Source organism: Palaemon carinicauda, chromosome 34 (assembly GCF_036898095.1).
Source record: "Palaemon carinicauda isolate YSFRI2023 chromosome 34, ASM3689809v2, whole genome shotgun sequence".
Lineage (NCBI taxonomy): Eukaryota > Metazoa > Arthropoda > Malacostraca > Decapoda > Palaemonidae > Palaemon > Palaemon carinicauda.
In genome coordinates, this window is record NC_090758.1 from 17412086 (window position 1) to 17422215 (window position 10130).

The 10130-nt window shown below is 43.9% G+C and overlaps 1 non-coding gene across 1 annotated transcript; it reads left to right on the plus strand.

Annotated features, from left to right (window-relative positions):
* Positions 1-7721: 7721 nt before the first annotated feature.
* LOC137627142 (small nucleolar RNA U3) lies at positions 7722-7927 on the plus strand. The gene has a single exon (XR_011041140.1). It is a non-coding gene; the product is annotated as a small nucleolar RNA U3 (small nucleolar RNA).
* Positions 7928-10130: the final 2203 nt, after the last annotated feature.

Genomic DNA, 10130 nt, shown 5'->3' on the forward strand with positions numbered 1-10130 from the left:
ATGAGGTTCTTCTCCGTCTCTTCAGACACTTCCGACATACATTCCACGTTGTCGGAATCAAGATGGCACTCACGTATGGACTGTGCCATGAGGACGTCGGGTTCGACCACGATCTGGACGGTGGGGATTTGTTCACGAGGGACCACCGAGTCCTTAGATGCTTTTGGAAAAAGCAAAGCCCTCAAGTCTTCGTTGGGAAGATACGGTCCAGTGGCGTTTGTTTGGAAGCCAAGCTCCCATTTGCATAGCTTCTCCCTAGCAATGTCCCTTACCTCCGCAGTAGGAGGATCGTCGAACGCCTCACGAGAAGACTCTTGCAGACTGTACAGTTCTGCGGGTTCCAAAATTTTAGGTCTCCTTTCTTGGCGGCGCAGGGGGCGTGGGTCCGGCACGCCTTGTGCTCGTAGAAGTCCGGGCGCTTCACTCCGCAGAAGTTGCTCTCGCACTGCAAGTACTCCTCCTGTAAAAGAAAGAGATCATGAGTACATAGAAGGCATAAGAATGACTTACATTACTCTAAAATTACGAATAATTTAATCTAAAATTAAGAATAACTTAAACTATAATAACATATTAATGTTCCAGATTGATGAGCGGGAAAGGAAGTAGATAGACACATACTTGTGAATCCCGCCCAGCCGGTTACCGTAACCTTATCCATAGACAATTCCTTTGGACCCGAGGGTCGCAATGAGGGAAATCCGTATGGATGAGCCAAGCTAGGCTTTTAACAGGAATCGTCCACAGAATGTACCAGGGTCTGAGACCACTCAGAGCCTTGGGGGAGAGGGGAAAATAGGATAAACCCCTTAATAAATGTAGGTTCCGGCAATCGACTGCACTGAGATACACAGAATATGCTGGAATTATTGTAATGTGCAATCAAACAGCATAGCCACTATTTTTGGATGGTATGACAATACCTATATGGAAGTAACCAGGCTATCTGGCTGCAACATATTGACTGTCGGCATGTTCCCGGCAGCCAGGGAAGGGGTACATGTCCCTTAGCTTCTCATGAGGGTGCCGGCAGACCGACAGCACACCGGAGGCCGGTCCTGTAGGGTGGAAGGCATCAAGGCAGACACACTGAGTATCCTATATGGATAATACCACAGTGGCGACCGCCGGCACAGCGGTGGATTGCCGGCAGGGGCGGCGGCTCCGGCAGCGGAAGGCTGATGGCATGGTGAGCCTTGGATCAATTCATAAGACAGATATATATATGGGTGTCTACCTAGATTGCCGGCAATCAATGCTGGCATATGGGCGGCAGACTCCGAAAGTCGGCCAGCTGCTATTAGGTAAAAATAAGGGGTGGGACGTCGGCGGTATGTCGACGGAAGGCGGCAGCCTCCGGCACACGGAGGGCTGACGTCTTAGAGGGGGAAGGCATCTTATGAATGAAGGTCACCTGAGGTAGTGGCAGTTATCGCCGGCAGTAGAGACGGCAAGGGACCGGCACCAAGATAGAAAGAGAGAAAGGTAAGGAGGGATGGAAGGGGTAAAATTCTATACCCCTCCGGCATCCCTCCGGAGAGAGTGCACTTATGATAGGAGTGGATACTCCTAACATCCGGCGGCAGGGAGCCGGCAGGTGGCCGGGGGCCTGAGGTAACCCAAGGGAGGAATAGAGGGCACTCAAAGAGGGGAAATCCCCCGCCGGCAACCACCCCCATAGAACGCTATGAAGGGTATGTGTACCAGAGCGGCCAGCTCAGCAGGAGAACAAGGTTAGCCCTACCACTCCACCCAAGGGAGGAGTTGTAGGACTAAGGACCTCAGAGGTGTGTAGGCAGGCCTACACCAAAGGGATAGATGTGGAAGGAGAAGAAGGGGTCTTTCTAATTGAGGAGACTCTGCATGAGAGCAGCCACCAAGGCAAGGGAGAACGCTCCCTAACCTAGGATAGGTAGCCCAGATCAAGTAAAGTACTAATGTACTGTCCCAAACTATAATAAGACAGAGTCTACCCCCAGGGCTTAACCTAGAGTAGGAGGACTAACTCCTAGGCTAGGAAAGCCTGAAAGACACATCGCTAGTTGCAGGGAGGAAGAAGTAACCCAACCAAGTGCAACTAGGGAAGGGCAGAGCCCTCCCTAATGTCTCAGACGCGAACCTAATGGGGGTTCATTCCCTTAGGGTAGGCAGAGAAGCGATAAATACTCTAGTTGTAGACGAGATCCCCCTATAGAAAGGAAAGCAAGTCTACCCAGAGGGAATTACCCGCAGGCAGGGGGAATAGGGAGCATACAAGGGTTCATACATTAGGTTAGGAGGGGGTTGATACACAATCAACTCGGTCCCTTATATGGTCCCCGAAGGCAAAAACACTTACATCACAGTAAATAGTATGTTTAATAATGCCAAAATCTTCATAACTTAACTTAGGAACACTAATATATATCATGCATGAAAATAAGCACTAGGCTGCCCAGCCTAGGGGCTAAGCTAGCGATCTAGTATGGGGTTGAACAGCGACCATAGTCTGATGAGCGCTAAACACAATATAATGATTCCCTAGCTAGGAAGACTAAATAACTAATAATATTAATTAGTTAAAGGACCGGAGAAGGCTGTTCTGGCTAACTAAATAAAGCATGCAACATGAACAGCGGCGCCATAAAATGGCGTGTCGGGTATCGGCACAGCTCTGCCACAAAACACAATATTTTACGAAAAGTAGAAGGTACTTTACGGCCAGAGCTTATTTAAACAATACTGGGACCTAGTACTCAATTTTCCAGAAGAAGGCGAGGCTGAAGGCTGCGACATTACGGCGATATAAGCAGATAAAGAAATCACCTGGGAAAAATTCGACTTAGCGTAGAAGCTACAGGCGTAAGGATGAGGACGGACATGACGTCATTTAGCAATGGCGCCCGTTTGTTTACGTCTCGAGTACTAAAAGTAGCAACGGATGAGAGTAACTTTGGAACGGCTCCCCAGTTAATCAGCAACCTTTCCATATCAAAGTGTTAACTCTATATGGGGTGCATATAGCTATGTGGCATGTTAATACATGCGTCCCCTGTTGATATACAATATCCTAGAGGGAAACCTTTAGGGTACTCGCACCAGAAGTTAGAATTCTGTAATAACCTTTAGTTTAATTCTCTGGGAATATCCACTGTAGTTAAATATACCCTAGGAAGCTACTGAAGGAACCTTCCATCAGGACGTCATGGCTTGAGCCCAAAAATATATATATACAGTATATATATATATATATATATATAGATATATTTACATATATTACATATATATATATATATATATATATATATATATCTATATATATATATATATATATATATATATATATATATATATATATATATATTATATATATATATATATATATATATATATATATATATATATAATATATATATATGTATATATACATACATACATACAAATATATATATATATATATATATATATATATATATATATATATATATATATATATATATATATATATATATATATATATATATATATATATATATACATATATATATATATATATATATATATATATATATATATATATATATATATATATATATGTATGTATGTATGTATATATATATATATATTATATATATATATATATATATATATATATATATATATATATATATGTAATATATGTAAATATATCTATATATATATATATATATATATATATATATATATATATGTAATATATGTAAATATATCTATATATATATATATATATATATATATATATATATATATGTATGTATGTATGTATGTATATATATATATATATATATATATATATATATATATATATATATATATTTATATAGTATATATATATATATATATATATATATATATATATATGTGTGTGGTATATATATATATATATATATATATATATATATATATATATATATATATATATATATATATATATATATATATATATATATATATATATATATATTATATATATATATATATATATATATATATATATATATATATATATATATACATACATAAATATATATATATGCGTATATGTTTGTGTGTGTATGTGTGCGCTTGTGTTTTAAGAGTTTTTCTTCATTCTCCTATCTCCTTCAGTATGTTTATCCCGCTCCCAATATTGTAATAACCCCAAAATATTTTGTTTCCACAATTTACATTTTCCATGCTGAAACCTGGGTAGACTGTGCTAATTTAAATCGTTGACAATACAGTACGGAATGTTGTAACCTCATTGCTTAAGAGCTCAAAACTAAAGCATCACGCTGGCATCCAATGGTTCTTTCCTTAAATTACATGTGTCAAGATAGATCATCACACTTCTTTTGAATCTAATGTTAATGCTGCTGACTTATAGGTAGCTTATCTTATCTTTCAGTACCTATTCAGGTCTGATTAATTTTGGAATGTATATCCATTGCACTAGCCTATTACAAATTGTTTTTTGGGCTCAAGCCATGTCGTCCTGATGGATGGTTCTTATTGGCAGCTTTCTAAGGGATATTTAACTAACAGTGATATTCCCAGAGAGTTGACCATAGGTCTCCAGAATTCTAACTCCTAGCGCGAGTATCCTTAAAATTTTTCTTAAGGATATCTTATAATATCAGGGGACGTATATCTTGATACGACACATGGCAATCATCACCCTGAATAGCGTTTTCGCTTTGAGTGGGAAGAGTGGCGAAATTGAAGGGGAGCCGTTATCAAGGTTACCCTTCCTCCTCTACTATTACAGGGCTCTAAGATGGCGCTCATTCCTATTTTTGTACCGAATTCGCACAGTGTTCTGCCTCTGGAAAGTTGAGTATTTAATCTTTACGGTGTATGATTTTTAGCTCCTGTCTCACAATGAAATTAGTATAATTTAATGTGTTTTATGGAGCATGGCCTGTCACCGGAGGCGCCATTTTGGGCGCTGTCGTTCGTCATGCATGCTTTATTTAGTAAGCAGAACGACATTCCCGGCATTAACTTTAATGAATTATAGCTATTTAGGCAGAATTATACTAGTGAAGATATTGTCATGCGTATAATTTTCCTCTTCCTACATATGTCGATCTTATACGTTAGAGTCTCGGTGATATAGGTATCCGAGATCTCGCCCTGCGCTAGGCTAAGCTAGCCTATTCACTTTAGTATACTTTCATACATTATCCCCGTTTACCCTCGTGTATCGTTTTATCAATTTAACAGGAGATAGTATATCTCCTAGAATTATTCATATAACTCGATACTCCACTACTGCGGAGATTTAAGGGTAATCCCTCCTTCCCTCTGAGTACCACCATAGGCGACAACCCTACCTTGGTCTTGCCATGAGTAGTACTCTCCGGCTTGACTAGGCTAGTGTTTTTCTGTCTGCTACCCTTGCCGGTGAGTATCCTGGTTTGGGTTTTTGACAGTAACTCATAGTATTCAGTCTTTATGCCGACGGCTTAGCGGCCTGGTGAGTAGTAACTCCCCTGCCGGCTTACAGATGTTGGCATAGGAAGCATAGCTTCCCTGGGCCGCACCTGAAGTGGTAGTATTATGCCGCCTACTTCTCCCCTACGGTCTAGATGACAAGTCTTCTTTCGGCAGACCCTAGGCTGAAGAATGGATATTCTTCTGCCGCCTAGGATGGCGACAATATTGAAACAAAGTTTCTCCCTTGTTTTGGAATGGCAGCAATCCTGCTGCCTTCTCCTAATACAACATACAAGACCCTTTCCCTGTCCCTCTCTGTCCTTTAGCGATAGCCAAGCCATCGCTTTTCTGTGGCCATCCTCCTACATTCTCCCCGCTTGCCGGGTAGATCGTATTGCTGGCCAGGCTCCTACATAACCTACGGATGCAAGGCTCCAGGAAAGGTTGTGCTGGCTGTCGGTGGGAGACGCCTTTTTTGCCTTTGAGTGTTCTTCAGTCCTCCCTTGGACTGTCATCCACATCCCTGAAACCGGCAGCAACCGGCAACAGATCTTGTGGCTGGATGGAAGCTGGAATGATTCATTCTCCCCTTCCATTTGAACCCTCATTCTGGAGGAGGGCAGTGGGATTAAAATACCTAAACCTTTGTTTATTGAAAAAAGCTACATTAATAAGGCAGCCCTTCACTCCATGCTTTCTCTCTTTCTGTCGGCTAGTGCCGTCAGGTATTAAGGACTGGTGCCGCCAGGTGCTAGCCTAGCCGGCAACACGCCGGCTGAACTACAGTATATGATTATACAGTAGCCAGTATATTTGCAGTATAGTATATACTGCAGACAGAAAACTATAGCATATATTATACAGTAGTTTACATTTCCAACATACGTCGTGTGTCCTTTCACAGTCTATTGTTGAGACCAATTTTATATTGAAGTGAAGTATTCCTTCAATACACTGATAAAGTCATCAGTTTATAACTTACCCCACAATATTAGAATCCTTCTCTCTTGAGTTTTCCTTAATAAGGAAATTCTTACATTAATATTGGGGGAGGTCACAGCAATTGGCTGGATAGGAGACACAGGTATGTGTCTTTCCTATTCCTTTCTAGCTTACTATCCTAAGCTATAATGGGTAAGATACCAATATATTTATTGCATAGTACCTATTTATCAAGTGTGATAAATAACCTCATAATCATTTATATTTCCTTTCTTTACAGGAGGAGCCCAGAATGAAGTTTCAGGTAATATACTGCAACCACAAGAGTAGGAACTTTTGTGGTCACACTATGTGCAGGACTCATGCCTCTTGCGCCATTACCACCGAAACCTTGCGGTACTGGGAGCCCCAGGACTGCAACGTCTGCTCGGCCATGATGGTCGAAGGTTTCAACGACCCCAAGTCAGCAGAGTCGAGAGATGCAGAACGAAAAAAGGCTGTACAATTGGGAAGAAGGGTACCAGAAGAACTCTCCGGGACCGTACCTGCCCAACGACAGAATGCATAGCTTGCTGTTCCCCAAAGCGGGTAATGAAGCTGTCTTGCCCCAAACATGACCCGGACCTCCCTGCGTCCAGATTGCAATCGAGACGGACGTCAGTGAGGCGATACAAGGCACGGACATCCACCAGGAAGAAAGGATGTCTGAAGTGTCCACGGATACAGAGAAGGATCTCCTTAGGGACGATCCCAAGGATGAGTTTACTCTACCTCCCGAAGGAGAAGAAGAAGTTGAGTCGTCGGGAGTGGGGGAGTCCCTTCCACCCGTGCCGGCACTAGAGCCGACACCATCTACAGCTTCAGCTCATACCCCTCCATTAGATGCCATGAGCCAGGCAGTTTTGGCTCATATTACTTCATTAATGGAGAATCTTCGCAAACAAGGTGAAGAAAGGGAAGCGAAGCTCGAAAGAGAGCTCCGTGAAGCACAGATCACCGCCTCCCGAGGGTCTTACAAGTGAACCAGAGTTCTAGACCTGCCATCTTGCTCCGAGACTAATCCCTGAAGGTACGCGGAGTATATGTCGATTACCAACGGCAAACTCGATATCTCAGAGAAGATGGGAGCTGTCCCCCTAGACGGCCTTCAGTTCTGGCCAAGCTTCAACGCCTACCCTAACTGCTTCATTCGACTGAAGCATGAGCCAGAGTCAAAGGAGGAGACGGAACCGAAGGAGGTCATGGTTTTCGACCACGAAAAGGCACAGGCTCTCTTGCTGAGAAGCCTGAAGAAGGTGGGCTATACTAACTCGAAAGTGTCTGCATGGAGCAAGAAACACCCTATGATCATATTACTTAGGATCAATTCTATAGTGGGATTGACGAGTTTAAGTCCAAAACTCGGAATGAGTTCAACCACGATGACGAGCTTAAGTGTCGTCCTCTGAGCGGGAAGCGGCTCTTGAGTATTTACTTACTCCTGAGCATTGAAGACTGTTCACTCATGGGCTCGCCCTTGATTGGATGAGGACATTACAGGTTGAGTGGCTGAGCTCCAATCCAATACAGATCCTGTGGTTTCCTTAAAATTCCATTAAAAAAAATACCATTCCTGCTCCTGCTTCCAGAACCTTCCCCTTTACGTCGAAGGCATTCCAGGCTGTTGCCAAGGCAGTTGAGACAGGCCAACCATGCCCTGCCAACGGATGAGAAGGAATGGAAGGAAGTTCACCTAACCTTCTCAGTAGGGAAGCTTGATGCAGATATCGCGGGACGTCAGTTCAGCGAGAATCTCCCTAAGCTGTCAGATTTTCTCTTGCGTAGGAAACAAGAGACGAAAGAGAGGCTTACCTCCTCCCTGTCCCTGCAGAACTGCATCAAGATGCGTGCAGGCCACAAAGGCACCCCAGACATGCTCACGGTCCTGGCCAAAATGCATATGGCCACCATAGTGAAGGACCTATACACCTTCACGAAGGCTGGGAGAGCCTGCAGAGAGTTTGCGTTTGCTGCTGCAACAGTAAAACACGAACCCAGGAAGCTGATTTCTTCCAACATCTGGGGTAAAGACCTCTTTCCGAGTAAAACGATCAAAGAGATAGTCGAGAAAGCTGCTACGGAGAGTAGGAACCTTCTCCAGAAGTGGGGCATCTCTTCAAAGAGGAAGTCTCCCCCGGATGCGGGTTCCCAACCTAAACGGAAGTCGAAGAAGACAAGATTACCCTCTCAGCCTGCCCCGCAACATCCTACAGTCACCATGGCTGCAGTGCCCCAAGTGGTTGCTCAGGCACAGACTACATTCAAAGTGGTACCTCATCTGCTGGATGCCCAGTCACCAGCGTTCAACCCAGGGTTTGAGAGGCAAACCACTACCTTTCTCCCGAAAGGAAGAGGTTCCCGGCGGGGCTCCTCAAGACACCCCTCCCGAGACAGGGGAGGACGCGGTCAGGGTGGCATCTCTTCAAAGAGGAAGCCTTCCCCGGATGCGGGTTCCCAACCTAAACGGAAGTCGAAGAAGACAAGATTACCCTCTCAGCCTGCCCCGCAACATCCTACAGTCACCATGGCCGCGGTGCCCCAAGTGGTTGCTCAGGCACAGACTACATTCAAAGTGGTACCTCATCTGCTGGATGCCCAGTCACCAGCGTTCAACCCAGGGTTTGAGAGGCAAACCACTACCTTTCTTCCGAAAGGAAGAGGTTCCCGACGGGGCTCCTCAAGACACCCCTCCCGAGACAGGGGAGGACACAGTCAGGGTGGCAAACCCTCCGGACATCCTAAGCAAAGAGATGCTTCAAGTAGGAGAGAGACTCCAACACTTTCGGGATCGTTGGACCTTCGATCCCTGGGCCCACAGCCTAATCAAGAATGGACTAGGATGGAAATGGAACAAGTCTCCGCCATCATTTCCTCAATTCTTCCAACACTCCCCCCCCCCTTTATTGGAAGAATATACCTTAGAACTCTTGAGCAAGAAGGTTATAAGGAAAGCAAAGTCCATCAAATTCCAGGGAAAGCGGTTTTGTGTATCCAAGAAGGACTCGGACAAGCTCAGAGTCATTCTGGACTTGTTGCCACTCAAAAAGTTCATCGAGAACAACAAGTTCAGGATGTTAATCCTTCAAAAACATAAGGGCCCTGTTACCAAAAGGGGCGTGCACAGTCTCAATAGACCTGGCAGATGCTTATTGACCTCCCAGTCAGCTGGCCCCTCTCCTCCTACCAAGGATTCAAGTTTTAGAAGATAAAGTATGTCTTCAGAGCCATGCCCTTTGAACTAAACATAGCCCCAAGTATCTTCACGAAACTTGCAGAAGCAGTCGTACAACAACTACACCTAGAAGGTGTTCAGGTACCAGCGTACCTGGACTACTGGCTGGTGTGGGCAGCATCCAAGACTGCTTGTCTGCAAGCATCCAAGAAAGTGATCCAGTTCCTGGAACATCTAGGATTCAAGATCAACTTCACGAAGTCTCGACTCTCTTCAGCTCAGGATTTTCAATGGCTGGGAATCTATTGGAACTTGAAGTCACACCATCTCTCCATTCCACCGAGGAAGAGGAGAGAGATCGCGGGGTCTGTCAAGAGACTACTGAAATCAGACAGGGTCTCAAGAAGCCAACAGGAAAGAGTACTGGGCTCTCTCCAGTTTGCAGCAGTAACAGACCCAGTGCTAAGAGCACAGCTGAAAGATACGTCAGGAGTCTGGAGAAGATACACATCACACGCTCGAAGAGATCTACGAACACCGG